General features: G+C 49.7%; 1 long non-coding RNA gene across 1 annotated transcript; it reads right to left on the bottom strand.

Moving 5' to 3' along the window:
- Positions 1 to 646: 646 nt before the first annotated feature.
- LOC136580703 (uncharacterized) lies at positions 647 to 12,084 on the bottom strand. Its single transcript, XR_010787000.1, has 2 exons — positions 11,154 to 12,084; positions 647 to 2,784 (listed from the first exon to the last, which is right to left on the bottom strand). It is a non-coding gene; the product is annotated as an uncharacterized lncRNA (long non-coding RNA).
- Between the last annotated feature and the right edge of the window lie 1,749 nt (positions 12,085 to 13,833).

The raw sequence follows: 13,833 nt of genomic DNA, 5'->3' as shown, positions 1-13,833 counted from the left end.
TTATTGCACCATCACAATGACAGCAACGTTTCGGCCGTGATGGCCTTCCTCAAGCTTATACAAATGGTACAAATTCATGCTATTTATGCAAACTACATCACCTACAATCAATGACAGTAAACGATACACCTTAATCACATATGTATGTCCTCCACCACTGATTACCTCGCCAAAGGATCACTCCACCTCCATTCCATGCCTGCGTCCGGAAAGTAAAACTGCGGCTGTGTCAAATGGAGTCAGACAGCGCATGCGCGAGACTCCTACGATCGCGAGAGTTCAGCTTGCAAAGGGAGTGCGCCTATGTCACCCGAAGCTTGCTATTTTGTGATGTCATCATTTTCGTGTATAATATCATATGACATCATCATAGTTGCTGGTGTATGATGTTATCAGTACGGTGTATACCATATAATGCTATCAGAGTTGCTATTGTGTAATACCCTCACTGTTGTTTAAAATACCATGTGATGTCATTATAGTACCTGGTGTGTGATGGCATTAGTGTGATTTATACTATGTAATGTTGTTGGAGTACTCCTTTAAATTGAGAATCAGCAATAAGGCTACCGGGATCTAAGTTCTCTTATGTTTCCAAATTAATTAACCATGATCATCAGAGAAAGATCAAGAGACACCAACAGTGTGAACTCACCACTGTGCTCTTTCTGGCAAGCCCAGCCCAGTGTTAACTTTATTTATTGTGAAAAACAGAACGGAACAAAGAAAAGTATAATGTCCAATCACAGTGAACCAACACCCTAAGTCACACCTTATTACTGTAAAAAGTGACAAATCATTACAAAAGTCCAAGACTGATGAATTAATATATCATGTGACGTGTTGCTTAATTTGGAAGATAAAAGGAATGCGGATACAATCACTAAATATGGTCTCTAGGAAATGTTTAAGCTCCCCTACTACCATGAATAGTTCAGTCAGGTCTGTGCTGCTTTAGGAGCTTCAAACTAAGCTATATTAACCCCTTTGAATAACAAGTGTAACACAAAATACTCTTTATACGTTCACAATGTCATCATAGGTGCAGGTGTGTGATGTCATCGGTATGGTGTTTACCATGAGTTGTCATCATAGTTGCCAATGTCAAGATATACTGTAAAGGATCCAGGCAGCATGAGATGAAATAAAAATTATATTTCTTTATTCCTCTATAGCAAACAACTAGCGACATTTCGACCCGTGCAAGGGTCTTTATCAAGCAAGCCTTGTTAATCAGGCTGATATACCCCCAGGAGGACCTTAGTGTTCTCCATTTGCTGCTGTTCTATCTATTTTCATAGTTGCCAATGTGTGATGCGATTACATAAATAAGTGTATATTCCGTTTTTATTTTTTGTGTTCTGTGGGCTGAGAAAGTGTGAAGTGCTAGCCAAGGGGCAAACACCCCGAAACAGCTGTCTGTGTATGGATTCTGGCTTGGCTTTCATTTCCCAGTCATTGTTACAAGGCTTGTATAAAGAGTCTAACATTGACTTGCAGGAATGCTGCTTTCCAATAGGTGGCTCTGCAGAGTTATTATTCCACTTCCCTTTTTTGCATGCCATCACTGTCAAGTATAATACCATGTGATGTCATAGTTGCTGGTGTGTGATGTCCCCAGTATGGTGTATTCCATGTAACATTAACATGGTTGCAAGTGTGTAATCTGATTTATATGCTGTATACCATGTGATGTCATCATAGTTACCCATGTGTGATACCATCACTGTTGTGCATAATGCCATGTGATGTCATAAGTGTAGGTGTGTGATGTCATCAGTATGGTGTATACCATGAGATGTCATCATAGTTGCCAGTGTGTGATATCATCACTGTTGTGTATAATACCATGTGATGTCATCACTGTGGTCCATGCGATGTCATCTTAGGTCGGTGATGGGGTTGTGCACCTCTGCTGTGCGCTCCTGTTTTCTCTTCTGCCAGATGCTTGGAGGAAATTATTGTCCTCGCACCATTTCCTGCTATTGTATGGCAGATCCTCACATGGCCCTGCGGCTGACTCACTGACGGCTCTGCCCCGAACACAAATAGGAGTCGCAGCGGGGGCCCAGTCAGCACGGGGTTAACACTGTTATTTATAGACATTGGGATAGGTGAATATAGCTGTTGTTATCTGATAACCGTAGCAGCCATAATCTTCACGTATAATATCAGTCATCGCGGGGTCACCCATCACTATTATCACAGGCAACTACTGAACACGGAGGCGAACGCACCCATAAACCGAAAGAAGCTACACCCTTGGATGATGAGGGGGATTGTCTATATTTTCTGCTGAGCTTCAGATGGCCGTAGGTTCTCTTCAGCCACAAAGTCCTAATGGATAATGGTGAGCTGCCCAAACTAGAACATGTCCACACCATACTTTACACTGCAGGTAACGGCTTCATCTGGTGAAATGCAGTCAATGGTTGTCAAGAGTCTTCAGATCCCGCAGACACACAACGCTTTCTCTGCCTCATCTGTCCAGAGAACAAAATAGGCCCCATGTATCAGCAGCAGTAAGATGTCCTTGTTGCTCAGAGCAACCAATCACAGCGAAGCTCTCATTGCTTAAACTGCTGAGGGAAAGTTAAAGCTGCGCTCTGATTGGTTGCTGAAGGTGACAAGGTCATCTTACTGCCAGGCAGTGCTGTGGAGTGAGGCCTGGTTGTTCCAGAAGTCCTGCTTTTCTTGGGTAATCTTTAGCAAGCACCTCCGGGCCGCTCTCTACAATGCTATGTACACGTGTGTTCGCCAATATGTGTTGTCATAACAATTTTTCTGTAAAAAATGCATCACATTAGTAAAGTATAAAGTCAGTCCCACCAACAGCACTAAATAATCCCTTACCAGGGTCAGGCAATCAAAAAAATGCAAAAGCCAGTTAAGAGCCAAAAAACCAGAAAGGCTCCAGATAAATGTCCATATGAATGATGAACTGGCAGCATAAACAGTGCCGAAACGTCGCATTCATTTGTAATGGGGTAATAAAACGATTTTATACCTTCATACATCCGTTTATGCTGCCATATCACATTAGTAAAGTATTGATCCTGTTGTTTTCAATGGGAAACCTCGCACGCACTCGCGTGCACATTGCACGCCGTCCGATGTGCTTTACTGTCATATTGAAAATAATGGGCGATGCGAAAAGATAGCAGCGATTTAATCCCCCCCTCCCCGCTATATGTCTTATCCAACATCACTCTTGTATATTCTTGCAACGCACAAATCTCACACGAGTTTCTTGGCCGTGTAAAACCGACCTCAGGGCGGCCTCACACAAGCGTAAGCACATATATGCCCTCAATCATGCGACGCATATGCGCTATGTATTCTGCATGATGGCAGGCTATAGTACTGGGTTGGCGTATTTTACTGTACTTTATTGCGCTGCCGAGATCACTCACTGCGCAATTTTGGGCAGACGGCAGCCTTTTGTGCGCAATTACACCAAAAATAAAACATGTCGTGTTCTTTCCCCACACTCGGAATTTGTGGGGAAAAACATATGTGAAAGAACCCATTGAAGTGAATGGCTTCTATATGCTGCACCTTGCAGGCGCAAATGCGTTCGTGTGAGGCCGCCCTCAGTCTGAGGGAAAATAAAACGCTTCCCCCAGGATCCTCTCAACACTTGCCCTCATCTGCTCCACCTGTGTCTAATGTCACGGCTTTTTAAGATGCTGGAATGAACTGGTAAGATGCATCCTGCTGTGAGGCAACATTATGGGGGCTGCACGCTGCGTCCGGGAGAGTAACATTGTGGGGGCTGCACGGTGCTTCCAAGGAAATAACATTGTGGGGACTGCACGCTGCTTCCAAGGAAGTAACATTATGGGGTCTGCACACTGCTTCCAAGGGAGTAACATTATGAGGGGTTACACGCTGCTTCCGAGGGGGTAACATTATCGGAGATACACGCTGCTTCCAAGTGGGTACTATTATGGGGGCTGCACGCTGCTTCCAAGGGAGTAACATTGTGGGGGCTGCACGTTGCTTCTGAGGGTGTAACATTGTGGGGGCTGCCCGCTGCTTCTGAGGGGGTAACCTTGTGGGGGCTGCATCCGTGGGGGTAACATTGTGGGGGCTGTACGCTGCTTCCGAGGGAGTAACATTGTTGGGGCTGCACGCTGCTTCCGAGGGAGTAACATTGTGGGGGCTGCACGCTGCTTCCGAGGGAGTAAAATTGTGGGGGCTGCATGCTGCTTCCGAGAGAGTAACATTGTGGGGGCTGCACGCTGCTTTCAAGAGAGTAACATTGTGGGGGCTGCACGCTGCTTCCGAGGGAGTAAAATTATTGGAGCTGCACGCTGCTTTCAAAGGAGTAACATTATCTGGGCTGCACGCTGCTTGCAAGTGGGTAACATTATCGGGGCTGCACGCTGCTTCCGAATGAGTAACATTATCGGGGCTGCACGCTGCTTCCAAAGGAGTAACATTATCAGGGCTGCACGCTGCTTCCGAATGAGTAACATTATCGGGGCTGCACGCTGCTTCCAAAGGAGTAACATTATCGGGGCTGCACGCTGTTTCCGAGTGGGTAATATTATCGGGGCTGCATGCTGTTTCCAAGTGGGTAACATTATCGTGGCTGAACGCTGCTTCCGAGTGGGTAACATTATCAGGGCTGCACGCTGTTTCCGAGTGGGTAACATTATCAGGGCTGCACGCTGTTTCCGAGTGGGTAACATTATCGGGGCTGCCTGCTGCTTCCTAGTGGGTAAAATTATCGGGGCTGCGTGCTCTTTCCAAGTGGGTAACATTATCGGGGCTGCATGCTGCTTCCTAGTGGGTAACATTATCGGGGCTGCGCGCTCTTTCCAAGTGGGTAACATTATCGGGGCTGCACGCTCTTTCCGAGTGGGTAACTTTATCGGGGCTGCATGCTGCTTCCGAGTGGGTAACATTATCGGGGCTGCCCGCTGCTTCTGAGGGGGTAACATTGTGGGGGCTGTACGCTGCTTCCGAGGGAGTAACATTGTTGGGGCTGCACGCTGCTTCTGAGGGAGTAACATTGTGGGGGCTGCACGCTGCTTCCGAGGGAGTAAAATTGTGGGGGCTGCATGCTGCTTCCGAGGGAGTAACATTGTGGGGGCTGCACGCTGCTTCCGAGGGAGTAAAATTATTGGAGCTGCACGCTGCTTTCAAAGGAGTAACATTATCTGGGCTGCACGCTGCTTCCAAGTGGGTAACATTATCGGGGCTGCACACTATTTCCGAGTGAGTAACATTATCGTGGCTGCCTGCTGCTTCCAAGTGGGTAACATTATCAGGGCTGCACGCTGCTTCCGAATTAGTAACATTATCGGGGCAGTACGCTGCTTCCAAAGGAGTAACATTATCGGGGCTACACGCTGTTTCCGAGTGGGTAACATTATCGTGGCTGCACGCTGCTTCCGAGTGGGTAACATTATTGTGGCTGCACGCTGCTTCCGAGTGGGTAACATTATGGGGGCTGCACTCTGTTTCCGAGTGGGTAACATTATCGGGGCTGCCTGCTGCTTCCTAGTGGGTAACATTATCGGGGCTGCGCGCTCTTTCCAAGTGGGTAACATTATCGGGGCTGCACGCTCTTTCCGAGTGGGTAACATTATCGGGGTTGCATGCTGCTTCTGAATGGGTAACATTATCGGGGCTGCATACTGCTTCCGAGTGGGTAACATTATCGGGGCTGCACTCTGCTTCCGAGTGGGTAACATTACCGGGCGGCACGCTGCTTCCGAGTAGGTAACATTACCGGGGCTGCACACTGCATCCGAAGGAGTAACATTATCGAGGCTGCACGCTGCTTCCGAGGGAGTAACATTATCGGGGCTGCACACTGCTTTCAGGTGGGTAACATTATCGGGGCTGCGCGCTGCTTCTGAGGGGGTAACATCGTAGGGGCTGCATGCTGCTTCCGTGGGGGTAACATTTTGGGGGTTGTACGCTGCTTCCGAGGGTGTAACATTGTTGGGGCTGCACGTTGCTTCCGAGGGAGTAACATTGTGGGGGCTGCACGCTGCTTCTGAGGGAGTAACATTGTGGGGGCTGCACGCTGCTTCCGAGGGAGTAACATTGTGGGGGCTGCATGCTGCTTCCGAGTGAGTAACATTGTGGGGGCTGCACACTGCTTTCTGGTGGGTAACATTATCGGGGCTGCGCGCTGCTTCTGAGGGGGTAACATCGTAGGGGCTGCATGCTGCTTCCGTGGGGGTAACATTGTGGGGGCTGTACGCTGCTTCCGTGGGGTTAACATTGTTGGGGCTGCACGCTGCTTCCGAGGGAGTAACATTGTGGGGGCTGCACGCTGGTTCCGAGGGAGTAACATTGGGGGGGCTGCATGCTGCTTCCGAGGGAGTAACATTGTGGGGGCTGCACGCTGCTTTCGACAGAGTAACATTGTGGGGGCTACACGCTGCTTCCGTGGGAGTAAAATTATTGGAGCTGCACGCTGCTTTCAAAGGAGTAACATTATCTGGGCTGCACGCTGCTTCCGAGTAGGTAACATTATCGGGGCTGCACACTGTTTCCGAGTGAGTAACATTATCGGGGCTGCATGCTGCTTCCAAGTGGGTAACATTATCGGGGCTGCACGCTGCTTCCGAATGAGTAACATTATCGGGGCTGCATGCTGCTTTCAAAGGAGTAACTATCGGGGCTGCACGCTGCTTCCGAGTGGGTAACATTATCGTGGCTGCACGCTGCTTCCGAGTGGGTAACATTATCGAGGCTGCACACTGCTTCCGAGTGGGTAACATTATCGGGGCTGCGCGCTGCTTCTGAGTGGGTAACATTATCAGGGCTGCGCGCTGCTTCCGAGTGGGTAACATTATCGGGGCTGCACTCTGCTTCCGAGTGGGTAACATTACCGGGCTGCACGCTGCTTCTAAGTAGGTAACATTACCGGGGCTGCACACTGCATCCGAAGGAGTAACATTATCGAGGCTGCACGCTGCTTCCGAGGGAGTAACATTATCGGGGCTGCACACTGCTTTCAGGTGGGTAACATTATCGGGGCTGCGCGCTGCTTCTGAGGGGGTAACATCGTAGGGGCTGCATGCTGCTTCCGTGGGGGTAACATTTTGGGGGTTGTACGCTGCTTCCGAGGGTGTAACATTGTTGGGGCTGCACGGTGCTTCCGAGGGAGTAACATTGTGGGGGCTGCACGCTGCTTCCGAGGGAGTAACATTGTGGGGGCTGCATGCTGCTTCCGAGAGAGTAACATTGTGGGGGCTGCACACTGCTTTCTGGTGGGTAACATTATCGGGGCTGCGCTCTGCTTCTGAGGGGGTAACATCGTAGGGGCTGCATGCTGCTTCCGTGGGGGTAACATTGTGGGGGCTGTACGCTGCTTCCGTGGGGTTAACATTGTGGGGGCTGCACGCTGGTTCCGAGGGAGTAACATTGGGGGGGCTGCATGCTGCTTCCGAGGGAGTACCATTGTGGGGGCTGCACGCTGCTTTCGACAGAGTAACATTGTGGGGGCTACACGCTGCTTCCGTGGGAGTAAAATTATTGGAGCTGCACGCTGCTTTCAAAGGAGTAACATTATCTGGGCTGCACGCTGCTTCCGAGTGGGTAACATTATCGGGGCTGCACACTGTTTCCGAGTGAGTAACATTATCGGGGCTGCATGCTGCTTCCAAGTGGGTAACATTATCGGGGCTGCACGCTGCTTCCGAATGAGTAACATTATTGGGGCTGCACGCTGCTTTCAAAGGAGTAACTATCGGGGCTGCACGCTGCTTCCGAGTGGGTAACATTATCGTGGCTGCACGCTGCTTCCGAGTGGGTAACATTATCGAGGCTGCACACTGCTTCCGAGTGGGTAACATTATCGGGGCTGCGCGCTGCTTCTGAGTGGTAACATTATCGGGGCTGCGCGCTGCTTCCGAGTGGGTAACATTATCGGGGCTGCGCGCTGCTTACGAGTGGGTAACATTATCGGGGCTGCGCGCTGCTTCCGGGTGGGTAACATTATCGGGGCTGCGCGCTGCTTCCGAGTGGGTAACATTACCGGGCTGCACGCTGCTTCCGAGTAGGTAACATTATCGGGGCTGTACACTGTTTCCGAGTGAGTAACATTATCGGGGCTGCATGCTGCTTCCAAGTGGGTAACATTATCGGGGCTGCACGCTGCTTCCGAGTGGGTAACATTATCGTGGCTGCACGCTGCTTCCGAGTGGGTAACATTATCGAGGCTGCACACTGCTTCCGAGTGGGTAACATTATCGGGGCTGTGCGCTGCTTCTGAGTGGGTAACATTATCGGGGCTGCGCGCTGCTTCCGAGTGGGTAACATTATCGGGGCTGCACTCTGCTTCCGAGTGGGTAACATTACCAGGCTGCACGCTGCTTCCGAGTAGGTAACATTACCGGGGCTGCACACTGCATCCGAAGGAGTAACATTATCGAGGCTGCACGCTGCTTCCAAAGGAGTAACATTATCGGGGCTGCACACTGCTTTCAGGTGGGTAACATTATCGGGGCTGCGCGCTGCTTCTGAGGGGGTAACATCGTAGGGGCTGCATGCTGCTTCCGTGGGAGTAACATTTTGGGGGTTGTACGCTGCTTCCGAGGGTGTAACATTGTTGGGGCTGCACGTTGCTTCCGAGGGAGTAACATTGTGGGGGCTGCACGCTGCTTCTGAGGGAGTAACATTGTGGGGGCTGCACGCTGCTTCCGAGGGAGTAACATTGTGGGGGCTGCATGCTGCTTCCGAGGGAGTAACATTGTGGGGGCTGCACACTGCTTTCTGGTGGGTAACATTATCGGGGCTGCGCGCTGCTTCTGAGGGGGTAACATCGTAGGGGCTGCATGCTGCTTCCGTGGGGGTAACATTGTGGGGGCTGTACGCTGCTTCCGTGGGGTTAACATTGTTGGGGCTGCACGCTGCTTCCGAGGGAGTAACATTGTGGGGGCTGCACGCTGGTTCCGAGGGAGTAACATTGGGGGGGCTGCATGCTGCTTCCGAGGGAGTAACATTGTGGGGGCTGCACGCTGCTTTCGACAGAGTAACATTGTGGGGGCTACACGCTGCTTCCGTGGGAGTAAAATTATTGGAGCTGCACGCTGCTTTCAAAGGAGTAATATTATCTGGGCTGCACGCTGCTTCCGAGTGGGTAACATTATCGGGGCTGCACACTGTTTCCGAGTGAGTAACATTATCGGGGCTGCATGCTGCTTCCAAGTGGGTAACATTATCGGGGCTGCACGCTGCTTCCGAATGAGTAACATTATTGGGGCTGCACGCTGCTTTCAAAGGAGTAACTATCGGGGCTGCACGCTGCTTCCGAGTGGGTAACATTATCGTGGCTGCACGCTGCTTCCGAGTGGGTAACATTATCGAGGCTGCACACTGCTTCCGAGTGGGTAACATTATCGGGGCTGCGCGCTGCTTCTGAGTGGGTAACATTATCGGGGCTGCGCGCTGCTTCCGAGTGGGTAACATTATCGGGGGTGCGCGCTGCTTCCGAGTGGGTAACATTATCGGGGCTGCGTGCTGCTTCCGAGTGGGTAACATTATGGTGGCTGCACGCTGCTTCTGAGGGGGTAATATTGTGGTGGCTGGACGCTGCTTCCGAGGGGGTAACATTATGGTGGCTGCACGCTGCTTTCGAGGAAGTAACATTGTGGGGGCTGCACCCTGCTGCCAGGACTGTTCTGTCCTATAACTTTGCCCCTTGGCAGAAGCTGAAAGTAACCCTGCAGTGTAACATGGTGGCTGCAGCTGTGGGGGACACTTATTTACTGGAGGAGCTTCTGTATACATCACACATACACACAGGTGGGGATGTTTACTAGCACAACTCACACACATGTGCTGTATGCACAAAACGAGACGTGGGGGAGGGGGCATCTACCAAAAACAAGAACAGAAACCTCCCCCATATGGCGGCTAACAAAAAGCACACAAAAAATTATTACTGAATAAAAGTTAAACTGAAACTCTCTGCCAACTAATCTCGCCATACTTCAGGCTAAAACACACACAACGCTCACAGCCATCGCCACATCACAAGCAACCACAACCCATAAGGCCTCATGTCCACTAGCTAAATGGAATTGCGGATTTCCGCCGCGGAATCCGCAGCGGATTTTGCCCATAGGGATTCATTTGCCATCCTCGGTCCATCATGTCGGTCTGACATGAATAATTTTTTTATGCTTTAGCAGCCATTGTTCCCTGGTCTGCCTAATGGACACAGGGAACCCACGATTTAATGGCTGTTAAAGCATAAAAACATGATACTTACCTTGTCTCCTGTTGTTGTTGACATCGGGGGGGGGGGTTGACATCTCCTGGCAGGCGCTGTTCTTCTGCTTCTTCCTCCACGAGCCGCGCCGCTCCTGTATCGCGCGCATGCGCAGTGGAGAGGTGCCCTCTGACAGGAGTCAGGACGGGCCGCGTCTCCACTGCGCATGCGCAAAATCTCGGAGTTGAGTCAGGACGGACGGGCCGCCCACAGCAAGCACTGCTTGTGACGTGCTTGTTGTGGGCGGCCCGTCCGTTCACCTCAGAAGTGGCTGACAGAAAGAGCAGAGCAGGGAGCGGTCATTTTGAGCGCTCCTGCTCTGCTTCTACAAGCCACAGAAGAAAATGCGAGACGGAGGGGACATGTCTGGTGATCGGTCCTGGCAAAGTGAGTAAAAATTATTTTTTTTAGTGTCAGAACCCCTTTAAATTGACTTTTGCACCCGCGGATGGCATTTTAAAAGAATTGCGTTTTTCACGCGCGGGAGAAAAAACGCGGCATGCTCCATTTTGCCGCGGATTCCGCGCGGATCGGCAACATTGCTATCACATTGATAGCAATGTGTACGGATATCTGCATGCAAAAAAAACCCATTTAAAGCAAATCTGTGTGGAAATCCGTGGCAGATTCTGCGCGGATTGTATTTTCCTACTGGACATGAGGCCTTAGACTGAAAAAAAAAATAAAAACATGAAAAACTTGATACTAAACTAACCATATTTAGAAAAGTATATATAAACAACATAAATCCGGAGATCCAGTGTGACGACGGAACGCAGAGCTGTTTGGATCCCAATTATGTAACTAAACACAAAACCTAAATTAACAGCAATTAAATAAAATAAGCAAGAAAAAACTTGATTAACGACACTGAAAACTAGATGTAAACAACTTCACTAATATTCCTTACCAGGTTTTAGTTTTTTTTATATAGCATCTCATCGGTACTGAAGCCTCGTCCTCCCGAGCTGTGTCATCCGCACTCCTAGGATTCAGCGTCCGGCTGCACATGGCGGATTTGGATTGTGGAATCCGCAATCGTTACCCGCGCAGATGATTCACAGCATTCCGCATCCATTACCAAGAATAGAACGTTCACATGTCCGCTCAAAGTGGACAGCGGTTGTGATTTCCGCTTGCGGAAGAAAAGTCACTGCATGTTCTACTTTTGTGCGGATTCCAGGCGTATGGCTTCCATTAAAGTCAGTGAAAGCCATCCGACCCGCAGCCCTTCCACAATTGGCATTGCGGAAAGGTCGCGGATTCTCCGCCCTCTGCGCTCTTACAGCCTGTCTCCGTCCCCTGCGCTCTTACTGCCTGTCTCCGCCCCCTGTACTCTTCCTACACGTGTCTGAGCCACTGCACCCTTCCTGCGCACAGTCCCCATATTTCCGCCCCTGCACGCTTCCGTCACACGGTCCCCGTATCTCCATCCACTGCACTTTTCCTGCCTGTCTCTGTCCCCTGCGCTCTTCCTGCACACAGTCCCTCTGTCTGTGCCCTCTGCATACATTCACAGTTTTTCTGCCCCCTGCGTTCTTCCGGCACGCGGTCCCCGTATCACTGCCCCCTGTACCCTTCCTTCACATGGTCCCCATATCTCCACCCCCTGCGCTCTTCCAGCCTGTCTCCAGCCCCTGCGCTTTTCCGGCCTGTCTCCGGCCCCTGCGCTCCTCCTGCACACGGTCCCTATATCTCCGTCCACTGCGCTCTTCCTGCACACGGTCCTTGTATCTCCGCTCCCTGCGCTCTTCCTGCACATGGTCCCTGTACCTCCAAATCTTCCTCATGATGATGATCATTTCTGCTATTCTAGAGATGTTGGTCGCTGATGTCTCTGCTGTTCCCGTGTAGAGAATGTGAGGAATTTCTGACGTCTGCGCTGGATATGCAGAGAGCATTTACTGTAAATTTGTAGTGCATCATGTAAGACATCCCCCCCCCCCCCAACCGTGAAACCTGAACACACTAGCACAACATTACCGGCCCAGCCATTATACTCCGTGCTGTCATCATCTACAGAAAGCCTTTACGTACAAGGCAATATTATGTAATAGGGTTGTTAGCAGCACACAGAGTATTGTATAACAGCACACAGAACCTTGTACTGCAGCACACAGAGCATTATATAACAGCACACAGGACCTTCTACTGCAGCACACAGAGCATTATATAACAGCACACAGAACCTTGTACTGCAGCACACAGAGCATTGTATAACAGCACACAGAACCTTGTACTGCAGCACACAGAGCATTGTATAACAGCACACAGAACCTTGTACTGCAGCACAAAGAGCATGGTATAACAACACACAGAACCTTGTACTGCAGCACACAGAGCATTGTATAACAACACACAGAGCATTGTATAACAGCACACAGAAACTTGTACTGCAGCATTAAGAGCATTCCATGACAGCACACAAAACCTTGTACTATAGCACACGGAGCATTGTACTGCAGCATAAAGAGCATGGTATAACAGCACACGGAGCATTGTATGACAGCAAACTGAGCATTGTACTGCAGCACATGGAGCATTGTATGACAGCACACAGAAGTATACATTATATGATATTATTGTATGGCTACCATGACCGTTCCTATATTTTGTGGGTTCCATGGATTGCTGTGTGTTTCTGGCTCATCCTGTGTTCGGGGTTTCCATATATACACCTCCTTCTTCCCGTCTGGGTTCTGCAGAAATCTCCATCATAAACACGTAATTATCCTCTCATGGCGCTTTCATCTCCCACACTTATCGCAGTTTGTAATGTGCAGATAACAGTCGAGGACGCCATGTGAGCAGCTCACCCACTGCACTGAACACCTCATTCTTCTCTCCTCACCCCAAATATGGTAAACCAGTGATAGACTCCCGTCTGGGGGTCAGCAGGGGAACATACAGGGTTAAATAGTACCAGAGCTAAACTCAAGGACCACACAGAAGAAGAGAAAACGAGTGACATATGAATTATACTGTATGTGATATTACACCAAGAGTGCTTGTATTATATGTGTGATATCACATGGGGAGAGTCTGTATTACATGGAGAAATGACATGGAAAAGGATTTGGGGATTTTAGTTAACTGCATATTTAACTAGAGAGTCATTCCATTTTGAGTGGTCTAATGCTCCCCACCTTCATCATCTCAGATGTTCACAATTTGTGTATTACATACCTGTGGTATCAAAAGAAATTTCCCAAAGTTTTAGGTTCCTACAGCTACTGGTTCCAGAGTTACACCCCTATGGGGGGTGTCTGCAAGTGTGCACGCACAACAATGAATAACATGGCATTTTTTTGGCTATTAATAAATGTGGAACTACGTGATCATTAAAGCCCAAAATCTGAGGTCCTGCACAACTTTTTATGCTAAGTTTAATGGCTCCATCAGTAACTTTTCTGGTTCCAAAGCTACTGAAAAACTTTGCTCGAAGCGTGCCTCAAAATCTGTCATTCTTCGCGGAAGGAAATTCGGGCTACGGTAGTATCTAACCAAAAGGTGATACAAACCTGATATTTGTGCCATGTATTATACTGGTGGCGCAGTCACTACTCTGGGGAATTGTCAGGCCCTGAAGA

The sequence above is a fragment of the Eleutherodactylus coqui genome, chromosome 10 (assembly GCF_035609145.1).
Source record: "Eleutherodactylus coqui strain aEleCoq1 chromosome 10, aEleCoq1.hap1, whole genome shotgun sequence".
Lineage (NCBI taxonomy): Eukaryota > Metazoa > Chordata > Amphibia > Anura > Eleutherodactylidae > Eleutherodactylus > Eleutherodactylus coqui.
Note: the sequence above shows the minus strand (reverse complement) of the source record. Positions and strands in the feature narration are given on the sequence as shown.